Raw genomic sequence first — 11,987 nt, forward strand, 5'->3', positions numbered from 1 at the left:
GTAGTGATACTGCCTTGGAAACCCAAGGAGGGGTCACTATGAGTCAGGTCTGACTCAATGGCAAACAACAACAACAACATATGTTGAAATGATAATATTTAACTTAGTTTAAAAGAATTGTTTAAATTAACTTCATCTCTTTCTTCTTATTTTTATTAATGTGGTAACTAGAAAATTTAAACTTAATGGTGTGGCTATGATTTAAAAGCAAGAAAATAAGTGTTGGTGAGGATATGGAGAAATTGGGACCTTCATCCTTTGATGGTGGGAATGTAAAATTATATAGTCACTGTGGAGACAGTTTGGTGGTTTCTCAAGAAATTAAACATAGAATTACCATGTGACCCAGCAATTCTGCTCTTAGGTTTCTACCCAAAAGAACTGAAAGCAGGGACTCAGACAGGTTCCTGTGCACCAATGCTTACAGCAGGACTATCTATAATAACCAAAAGGTAAAAAGAAGGAGATGAGGAGAGACCAGGACCATTAGGAGGTGGATAAGATGATAGGTATAGAATCTTTCTGTTGCCAGGCACCATAGTAAGCATTTGATGAATCTTCTTGGATTATGAGTCATTAAAATCTACTGAAGACTGCCCTTGCATGAAGTCTTTTCCAATCTAGGTCCTAGGTATTTTCATCCTGCTGATAAACAGGTCTCCTCCTTCTTCTCATCTCTTGAGCTCCCCATCTCCAACATCTAACCTAGGGCCTAGTAGATAACAGTTACTCAGTACCATATTATTGAAATGGAAATAGTAATTACTGTGGCAATCTACTTCTGAAAAACCAGCCAGTGAAAACCCTATGGAGCACAGCTTTACTCTGACACACATGGGGTTGCCATGAGTTGGAGTTGACTCGATGGCAACTGGTGTTTCGAGTTCTCCATATCTCTGCACAGGGAAGTTTTGGTAACTTTCATTTCTCTCAGGCATGAATTTGGGTTAGTCCTATGTCTTCATCTTATTCTTGGTTAACCAAGCAGGTAGAAAACATGACCCATTCTCTTTTACAACTCCCTACAGTTCTCTGGTATAATTTTCTGTTCATAGCTCTCACTTTCCAAATATATTTCCAGGGGCTGTACTGTTGTTATAGAAAATTCAGAAGTGGGTTGGAAGTTGATGTTGCCTGGTTACCATGGCAATGCCAGCTGCTTCTGCCTTCATAACAAGGCAAGAGCAGCCCACAGGATGACACAATGTGGTCTGAATCTCTGAGAACAAAACACACAAGGCCCTCCCCAACCTCTTTGAATATCAACCTTCTTCCCAACATCACCACCACCACCTGTTTCCCCTTGGGTGTCCATCCAATAGCTGATCTGCTGGTACAATGAGACAACCACTTGTCTGGAAACCAGAGAGCTGCAGTTGCCCATGCTAGTCACCCAATAGATGGTGAAGACCTATTGTGTAGCATTTATATAGTCATCAAAGAGTTCATCTCCTTTACCAGGCCTTCATGATAGTGTCAAGGAGCCCAGCCCTGTTGGTCTGTGTTTCCCTACCTACTGTCTCAGGGAATTTCCCATCTTAAAGAGAGAGCTGTTTGAGAGCTAAAATGAAAACCTCCTTTCTCATTCTTGTACTATACCTGAATAGATGATGCTCCTAAAAATGAGTACATACAAGTAGCATCTTTAAGGCCTTTGCATCTCTAGGTCCCAGACTGGCCCTGAGCTCAGTGATAATCTGTTCAATGGCTGATGGCCCCTGGACACCTCAATTGATCCTCACTACAATCTTTGAATTAGATACTGTTATGGATTGAATTGTGTCCCCTCAAAATATGTGTCAGTTTGGCTGGGCCAAGGAGTTCTGGTGGCACTATGGTAAAGCCACAAAGGTCTGTGGTTTGAACCCATCAGTTGCTTCATGGGAGAAAGATGAGGCAGTCTGTTTCCATAAAGATTTACAGCTTTGGAAACCCTAGGGGGCAGTTCTACTCTGTCCCATAGGGTTGCTATGAGTTGGAATCAACTCGATGGCAGTGGGTGTTGTTTTTGGTTTGGTTTGGCTGGGCCATGATTCTCAGTATTATGTAATTATCTTCCATTTTTGTGATCTGATGTAATTATCCTAAGTGCTGTAAATCCTAGCCTCTATTGTGTTAATGAAGCAGGATTAGGAGCAGTTATATTAATGAGGCAAGATAAAATCTACAAGATTAGGTTGAGTCTTAAGTCAATTTCTTTTGACATATAAAAAAGGTTAAACAAGTGAGCAGAGATCAGAGGGACCTGACTACCACCACTAAAAAAAGAGCTGGAAGTAGAATGTGTCCTTTGTACCCAGGGTCCCTGTGCTGAGAACCTCCCAGATCCAGGGGAAGATGGATGCCAAGACACATGTAGATTTCCAAAGAATGCCCAAGATGCTGAAATGAAAGAAAGATTTTCCTCCAGAGGTGACACAGAGGGAAAGCATTCCCTAGAGCCAGTGCTCTGAATTTGGACTTCTAGCCTCCTAAACTTCGAGAGAGGAAATTCCGATTTATTAAAGCCACCCACGTTTGGTATTTCTGTTATAGCAGCACTAGATAACTAAGAAAGATACTATTACCATCTGTATTTCACAGATGAAAAAACTGAGGCTTTGCAAAACCAAAGAACATGAGGCCAAGGTAGCACTGCTGGCAAGAGGCAGAGCCAGGACTTCAATCTGGGAGTCTTATTCCAGAGCCCACATTCTTTTTTTCTTTTTTTTTTTAATTGTTTTTTTAGGTCTTTGCCTTTGATCTCCTTCTTTTCTTTTCTTTTATTGTACTTTGGATGCAAATTTACAGAGCAGAATTTGTTTTACATTCACCATACCATCCCCAACCCTAAACCTACTCTCACACCCCTGTGACCCACCCCCATCCCTGTGCCCTTCTTAGTTATGCACTCCTATCTGTCTAACTTTTCCTCCATGTGAATGTTGTCCCTGTGGTGCCCCATGGCCGATTGCTCCAAGGGTTGTATCTCCTTAGAGGAAGTGGGTGCATTGCCCTGGATTGGGTGTTCTGCATGTAAGTCTTACTACTGTTGAGCTGAGAGCCAGCCCCCGGGAGTGAGTCCCATCCCAGGCCTGAAGGGTATCCCCGGGCTATAGTCTTGAGGATTCCACCAGATTCCATCTGGCCAGTAATTCTGGTTATTATTGTGTTTTTGAATTTTGTTCCTTGTTCTTCCTCCCACTCTCCAATTTTGATCTCCAATTTTGATCCCTTCCCGAGTGTTGGCATTGGTAGTCGGGCATCATCTAGTTCTTCCGGTCTCGAGGTCCATAATACCCTTGGGATAATTATTTCCAAATGCCTTTGGTTTTCTTCACTCTTCTTCACTTCAGATGAGAAGAGACCATTAATTGCATCTTAGATGGTTGCTCAAAAGCTTTTAAGACTCTAGTCGCTACTCACCAATGTAGGTTGTGGAACAGATTTTTATGTATTATGTTGTGCCAATCGAACCTGGTGTCCCCCAATACTACAGTCTTGAGTTCAGAGCCCACATTCTAACACAACTTTGTACTGCTCTTATGAACAAACATGAGTGTTGGTGATGATCATCTCCAATTTATAAACAAGGAAACTGAGGCTGCAGAGGTGAGATCAATGTCCAAAGTCATGAAGCAAATAAGTTGTAAAGCCAGGGCTTTGTCCTCAGTCTGTGGCACTCAAAGCCCAACTCACCTCTGCCACACCAGAATGTGTGAAGGAGAATTCACACATGGTCAGGTGCTTTCTGGTTGTTAGTGGGCATTGAGCAAGCAGGCCTCCCCTCGTGAGTCCTAAAACATGTGCAGAATGTGATGTAAAGGGTCCTACCGGGCTGAGAGACCCAGACTCCAGGCAGAGCTCAGGGCTGATGTTGTGATCTGAGCACTCACCAGAGGAGTAGCTGCACATCACCTCCTCAGCAGGCACCACGGTGAGTCAGAAGCAGGTGATGCTGCTGAGGAAAGCTTAAGTTGCTGGTCTGACATGGAGACAGAGATTGTGTGCTGTGAGGGCCCCAGAAGTTGCTCAAGAAATTTAGTCATTATTCCTTGGCCCACAGAGATATAGCTAAGTCACCTGCTGACTGAAATCTTTTTTAAGCAGGACCCAAAGTCGAGGTAAAACAGCCTGGTGAAATGCAGAGCCACCCTGATTTTCCAGTGAGGAAGACCTGAGATGTGACTGGGGTAGGGGTGAGGAATAGTTCCCTTCTCTAGGGATTTATATCCAAAAGAAAACAAGAAAAAAACAAAAGACACCAAAAGCCCAAAATGTGTAACCCTGATGCCCCAAAATAAGGCAATGGTGGTTCAGTGGTAGAATTCTTGCCTTCCTTGCAGGAGACCGGGGTTCCATTCCCAGCCAACGCAACTCATATACAGCCATCACCCATGTGTCAGTGGATGCTTGTGTGTTTCTGTGATACTGAACAGGTTTCAGGGGGAGCTTCCAAACTAAGAAGGACTAGGAAGAAAGGCCTGGCAATCTATTTCCAAAATTCATCAATGAAAACCCTGTAGACCACAATGGTCTGATCTGTACCTGATCATGGAGATGGTGTTTTGTTTTGTTGTGCATAGGGTCACCACAAGTTGGGGCCAACTTGACAGCCATTAGCAACAACAATAACAATGTTGCCAAGCCACTTAGCCTTCTAAAGTTATGTGACTTAAAATCCAAAATGATGCCACAGCCCATGGCCAAGCTGAGTTTCCATTTTCCATAGTTTGCTTCTCTTCTGTTCCCTGCTGTTCGTCACAATCCTCAGCTCCAGAATGAACATGTGTCTTCCTTCATTTTTCCCCTGGGAAGCTAACAGGCTCTGAGACTCATCCAGACAGTCTGAATCCCACTCTACCATTCCTAGGTATGTGAGCATTGAGCTTCCATCTTCTCTGTAAAATGAAACTAGTTTCTTCTGTTACTCTGGGCTATTGGAATGATTACATGAGAGAGTATTGCTAAAAGTCCCAGCCAAACACTTAGCCCCTGAACCCGGTGCTCTTTTTCTAGGGCCAACACGTGTGTTCTGCAGATAGCTAGACAGATGTTGAGTGGGGGCCTCAATGGAGACCTCCCACAAGTCCAAACGCTGACTGACTACTCCTCTGACCCCAGAGCCTCGCCTGTCTTCCCAACAGTCTCACTTCTTATTCTAGGGAGTTGGCCTGTAATCAGACTGCAGCCTGGCTTCAGAGGACGTGCCCTGTCAACACACCCAAGGTCTATTTGTTAACAAGACCTTACCTTTGTGCACATTCTTGGAAATAAGGCAAGAGTCTGTTCTTCTCATGGTCTCCCTTGACTCAGGGTCAGTGGAGAAAAGGCCTGTAGGACATGAGTGGAGGACAGGATTACAGAGGAGATGTCCGCCATGGTGGGGCCAAGACTGGCCCTGACAGAGAGGACAGGGATGGGCCCTGGAAGAGAATTCAGAAATGTCCTCCACCTTTGCTCCAGAAGGAACAAAGCTCCAAGGTAGCCTCACTGCAGATTCTGGAACAAGTTGTTTCCTTGGGGATCTTTGGCAGAATTGTGCTTATCTAAACATGTAGGCCTGAGAGACAGGAGCGGAGCGTTCAAGAATCAGGCCGACCTGGTCTCAACCTTGGTTCTCCCTGTTACCGGCTGTATGAACTTTGTCAAGTGATTTCACTGTTCTGTGTCTCATTTTCTCCATTCATAAAATGGAAGCTTGTTGTAAGAATTAAATGGATGCAAAATGTGTGGGCATACTAATTATTCCCAACAAATCAATAAATGACAGCTATTATTATTTTATTTAGCTTGCTTCCACCCCAGCTCCCCAACCTCTTCTCCTCCATGCTTCCCATGCCTCTCCACACCATTTCCTCCCTAAATTATCATTTTTCATTTTTGTCTTTTGTACATGCAGGTCCTTCTATCCAGAATACCAATCGCCTATATGACTTGCTTAGCAAACTCCTATTGATTCTTCAAGGTCCAATTCAAATGTCACCTCCTCTATGAAGCCTCCCCTGACTTCCCTCAAGCAGAATTACTTTGTCCTCTGTATTCCAACAGTAATTTTTTTCATGCTTTTGATATAACCCTAATCACATTACATGATAACTATGGCAACTGTTCAAAAAAAACCAAACTCTGCCGTCGAGCTGGATCCAACTCATAGCAACCCTTCCTTGGGTTTCCAAGTCGGTATCAATGGTAACTGTTGCCCAGACTTAAAACCCTTTCTGGCCTTCCTCATGCTCTGACCCTTTAGCTAGGCTGTGAGCTCATTGAGGACAGGTTCTCTGCCTGTTCTTCCTGGAAATTTAAGAGGAAGGTTGGCATGCTCTGTCATTCTTTATTGGAATGAATGAAATGAATGGAACAGAACAAACAAATGGATGAATGGATGATTACAGAAAATAAAAAATTAAACATTAATACAATTAATACAAAGAAAACACACAAAACCTCTTTTCTCTACGTATCTCATTACTTATGCCCAGGCTGGGTTAAGTGCTTAGGGATGGAAGGAAGCATGTACTCAGCCTAGAGAAAGAGACCACTTAGGACAGAGGGTCACAGATAAAGCTAGAGACAAAAGCTGAATTCTTGACCCATCTGCCCAGGGACCACTGAGTGACCTCTGCCAGTCTCTTCACCTCTCTCTGCTGCAGCACAGAAGGCAGAATAAAGCCTGAGCCTGGGGGCTGGGAGAAGAAACCATGATCTAAAGAATTCAGAGGCCTTGCTATGAACAATATTCCCAGGCTGAAGGACAGAGGGTGAGGATCAGGCCATGGCTGTTGTCCTCTCAAGAAAGCTGCACTCCCTGACCTACAGTAGCAGGGACTGATGACACATGGCCATCCTCAGCTAGCCAGAGGGAAAGGCCTTAACTACAATCAGTTATCTGGGAGCTGGAATGTTCCCAAGACAGGCCACTGGGTAAGAAGACAAGGACCAAATCCTGGTCTAAATTCTCAACACTTCATCATAGATAACAGGGCTGTACAGGTCTAAGCCTGGTCACATCCTAGCCTCATAGGAACCACCTGTCTCTTCACCCACATGAGCCATTGGTCACCTCCTACAACACTCTGATTCTTCCCAGTTCTGCACGCTTTGCATTGGCTGTTCCTCCTAACTAAATGCTATTTCCCCTGGTTGGCTCTTTCAGCTTTCTGGCTTCATTGAGACTTTCCTTGTCCACTTCGTCTAAGGGATCTTCACAGCATTCATTCCTACCTGAGCCATTTCATCTGCTCTATAGTTATGTTTCACTGTGAGGCAGTGCTAGGTCTTACTTGTTTGCCATTCTATCCACAGGGCTTAGCACAGGAGCTGGGGTAGTGTGGATCAAGAGGGGTTTGGTAAATATTCAGTGAATGAGTGAGTGAGTGAGTGAATAATTGAATGAATGAGTCGGCAAAATCCTTGGACCTGAGCAGGAACAGGTCTGCATGCATTGTGCCTGGTCAATATGCTGTGGGTTTCCCCATCTTTCTCCCCAGCTAGATCCTGTATTGAGGGTTTGAGCCCTGTCATGGGTCTGGAGGGTCTGATTCCCAGCTGTCCCCCAGCTCCCAGAATAGTCCAGTAACACAATAGACACCCAGCAGATGTGTGAGCACATGGCCATGAATCAAGAAACAGGCTCATATCCCCATGGCCAGTGGTATTGGGAAGTGGTTAAAAGCATGGACTCAGGAGTTGGTGGTTAAAAGCATAGATTCGGGAGTTGGAAGTTGGCGATCCGGATTCAGATCTTGGCTCTGTCACTCTTTAGCTCCTTTACTCCTAGAGCATGATTCTTACCCTCTCTGAGCCTCATTTTCCTTCTTAATGAAACACGTTAACAGTGGTGTATCCCATGAGGATCTTGTGAACACAGAATGGGATATTGCATGTAAAGTGCTTAGTGCAGTGCCTGCCACATAGTAAGTACTTAGTACGCCAATATTATCATCATACCATAGCTTTGGCTTGAGTCCTCGGAGACTCTGATAGAACCAGGTAGAGTGTGCTCTTCTTGTTGTTGTTAGGTGCTGAGTCAACTCTGACTGAATTATAACTATACTTGATTCCCTCATTAGATGGTAAACCCCATGAAAGCAGCAGTTGTTGTTAGTCGCTATATTCTTTGTGCTCCTCCCTGAGCCAACTCCAAGTACCTAAGGCACTCAGGAGCTCAGCCCAAAGGACAAAGTGACATTTAAACCAATGTCTGTAGAATTAATCAGAGTTACCCAGAATTGTAGCCAAGGTAGGACATTAAAGCAGTTAAGTGCTGTCAAATTGGTTCTAACTCATAGTGATCCTATATACAACAGAGCAAAACACTGCCCAGTCCTTTGCCATCCTCACAATGGTTGCTATGCTTGATCTCATTGTTGCAGCCACTGTGTCAATGTATCTCTTTGAGGTTCTTCCTCTTTTTCACTGACCCTCTACTTTACCAAGCATGATGTCCTTCTGCAGGGTAATGCAGAAAACCAAAAAACCAAACTCAATGCCGTCGAGTCAGATCAGACTCATAGCGACCCCTCCTTGGGTTTCCAAGGTGATATCACTACAGAAGTAGATTGCCAAATTTCCTTCCAAGAAGTGGCTGGTGGGCAGAGGATCAGTGAAAAAGAGAAAGACCCTCAATGAGATGGATCAATATGGTAACCACAACAGTGAGCTCAAACATATCTACTGCAGGAGGATAGCACAGAACTGGGCCACATTTCATTCTGTTGGACAAGGGGGTCACTTTGAGTTGGAGCTAACTCAACAGCACCTGAGAACAACAGTAACAGGGCAATTACAGTAACAGCCCCAAATGGTAGTGGTTTAAGCTGACACAGTTTCCTACTCATGTCATAGTCATTGAAGGTTGGTGAGCCATGCTCCACATAGTCATTCAGAGCCCCAGGTTCCTTCATCTGAACTTTCCTTTAAATCTTTTTAGACCCCTTTCTTAAGAGGGTGGATGAGGAAATAGAGCAGGGTTATCCTTGGGAAGTTTTAATGGGCTGCACCTAACAAAAAGGAAATCCATTGTGCTTGATTCCAACTCATAATAACTCTATAGGATAAAGTAGAACTCACCCCACAGGGTTTCCAAGGCTATAAATCTTTATGGAACCAGAATGCCAAATCTTTCTCCAGTGGAGCAGATGATGGACTCCAACTGCCAACATTATGGTTAGCAGCTGAGCACTTTTGACCATTGTACCACCAGGGTTCCTTGGGTTAAACTTGTTGTTGTTGTTATGTGCCGTCGAGTCGGACCCAACTCATAGTGATCCCTCTTTGGGTTTCCAAGGCAGCACTACTACAGAAGTAGATTGCCCAACCTTCCTTCCGAGGAGTGGCTGGTGGGTTTGAGCTGCCAGCTTTCTGGTTAGCAGTCAAGTGCCTTAGGCACTATGCTACCAGGCTAAGCTTGTTGTTGTTGTTATGTGCCATCAAGTCAGACCTGACTCATAGTGACCCCTTCATGGGTTTCCAAGGTGGTATCACTATGGAGGTAGATTGCCCAACATTCCTTCTGAGGAGTGGCTGGTGGGTTTGAACCACCAGCCTTCTGGTTAGCAGTCAAGTGCCAGAGCTCCTAGGTTAAGCCTGTTGTTGTTGTTGTTGTTATTTTCCATCAAGTTGGACCTGATTCGTAATGACCCCTCATTGGGTTTCTGAGGCAGTATCACTATGGAAGTAGATTGCCCCATCTTTCTTCCAAGGAATGGCTGGTGGATTTGAACTGCCAACCTTCTGGTTAGCAGTCAAGTGCCTTTAGGCACTATGCTACCAGAGCTCCTAAGCCTAGGTAAAGTAAATCCCTTCATTCACATTGCATTGGCTCGAACTCAGTCTTTTGGCCATACCTAATTGCAAAGGGGTCTGGGAAATGTAGTCCAGCTATGTCTTCAGGAAGACAGAGAACACAAATATTGTTGAAAGCAGTGCAAGAAGAGAGATAGAGGGTGCTCCAGACAGAGGGTCCAGGGTCCAGAAGAAAGCCAGCAAGGTGTGGTGAGGGACTGCTATGTGACAACCTGGCCAACACTGATGTGGAGGAGGCTATGCTGAGAGGGCCTGATGACTGGGCACCAAATTTACACTATCCCTTCAAGGGGGCCATCAGTGGGAGCTCAAGCTCAAGACTGTCATCCAAGATGGTTGTTGTTTTTGTGAGGTGCCGTCAAGTCAGTTCCAACTCAGAGCAACTCTATGTACAACAGAACAAGACACTCCCCAGTCCTGCACCATCCTCACAATCTTTGCTATACTTGAGGCCATTGTTGCAGTCACCATGTCAATCTATCTTTCTCTTTTTTTGCTGACCCTGTGCTTTACCGAGGATGGAAACGTTCTCCAGGAACTGGTCCCTCCTGATAACAGGACCACAGTATGAGAGGCAAAGTCTCACCATTGTTGCTTCTAGGGAGCATTCTGGCCATACTTCATCTAAGACAGATTTGTTTATTATTCTGGCAGTCCCTGGTCTATTCAATATTCTTCACCTACATCATAATTTAAATGCATCAGTTCTTCTTCAGTCTTCCTTAGTCATTGTCCAGCTTTCATGTGCATATGAAGTGATTGAAAATACTTGAGTCAAGCACACCATAGTTTTCAAAGTGACCTCTTATCTCTTATCACTTTAAAGAGATTATTTGCAGCAGATTTGCCCAATGCAATACATTGTCTGACTTCTTGACTGCTTTTTCTGTGGGTATTGATTATGGATCCAAATAAAATGAAATCCTTGACAACTTCCATCTTTTCTCCATTTGTCATGATGTTGCTTATTGGTCCAGTTGTGAAGATTTTTGCTTTCTTTATGTGGAGGTGTAATCCATACTGAAGGCTGTAGTCTTTGATCTACATCAATAAGTACTTCAAGTCCTCTTCCATGTCAGCAAACAAGGTTGTGTCATATGCATATATTGCATATTGTTAACGATTTTTCCTGCAATCCTGATGCCATATTGTTCTTCATATAGTCCAGTTTCTGTGATAATTTGCTCAGCATACAGATTGAATAAGTATGGTAAAAGGATACAATCCTGCCACATACCCTTCCTGATTTTAAACCATGCAGTGTCACCTTGTTGTCTTTGTAAAACTGCCTCCTTATCTATGTACAGGTTTCTCATGAGCACAATTAAGTGTTCTTGAATTCCCATTCTTTGCAATGTCATCCATAATTTGTTTTGATCCACACAGTCGAGTGCCTTTGCATAATCGATACAATCCAGGTAAACATCTTCTTGGTATTATCTGCTTTTAACTAAGATCCATCTGACATCACCAATGATATCCCCTGTTCCATGTCCTCTTCTGATTCTGGCTTGAATTTCTGACAGATTACTATCTACGTACTGTTGCAACAATTTTTTAATTACTTTCAGCGAAATTTTATTTAGATGTGATATTAATGATATTGCTTGGTTATTTCCACATTGTATTGGATCACCTGTTTTTTTTTTGGGGGGGGGGCAGGTGTAGATATGGATCTCTTCCAGTTAGTTGGCCAGATTGCTGTCTTCCAAATTTCTTGGCACAGATGAGCGAGTGTTTCCAGTGTTTCATTCATTTGTTGAAACATCTCAGTTGGGTCAAATGGCTGGAGTTTCTTCCAGCTCAGACAATTTAGTATTTCTGTGATTATGTGATTTCCTTGGATTTTTTAAAACAATGTTTCATTTCTTGAATAGGTAATACAATCATATGACTCAACATTTTTAAAATGCAAGTAAGTAAATCATGATAAACCTCCCTCCCACCCTGTTACTCAGTCACCCCTTTTTTTTCTTCCTGGAGACAGCTTCTTATGTATTCTTCCAATGATGTTTCATGCACATAAAAGCATATACACAGACACACACATATACACACATACATAAATATTTATATTCTTCCCTTTGCACATTTTTGCAAGAATTGTAGCATAGTAAAGATCATATATTGTATCATGTTTGTCATTTAGACTATCTGAGGGATTTTCATGACAATATGTAAAGAACATCTTCACCTTTTTT

Source organism: Orycteropus afer, unplaced genomic scaffold, assembly GCF_000298275.1.
Source record: "Orycteropus afer afer isolate SDZICR_OR568_19922 unplaced genomic scaffold, OryAfe1.0 scaffold00306, whole genome shotgun sequence".
Taxonomy (NCBI): Eukaryota; Metazoa; Chordata; class Mammalia; order Tubulidentata; family Orycteropodidae; genus Orycteropus; species Orycteropus afer.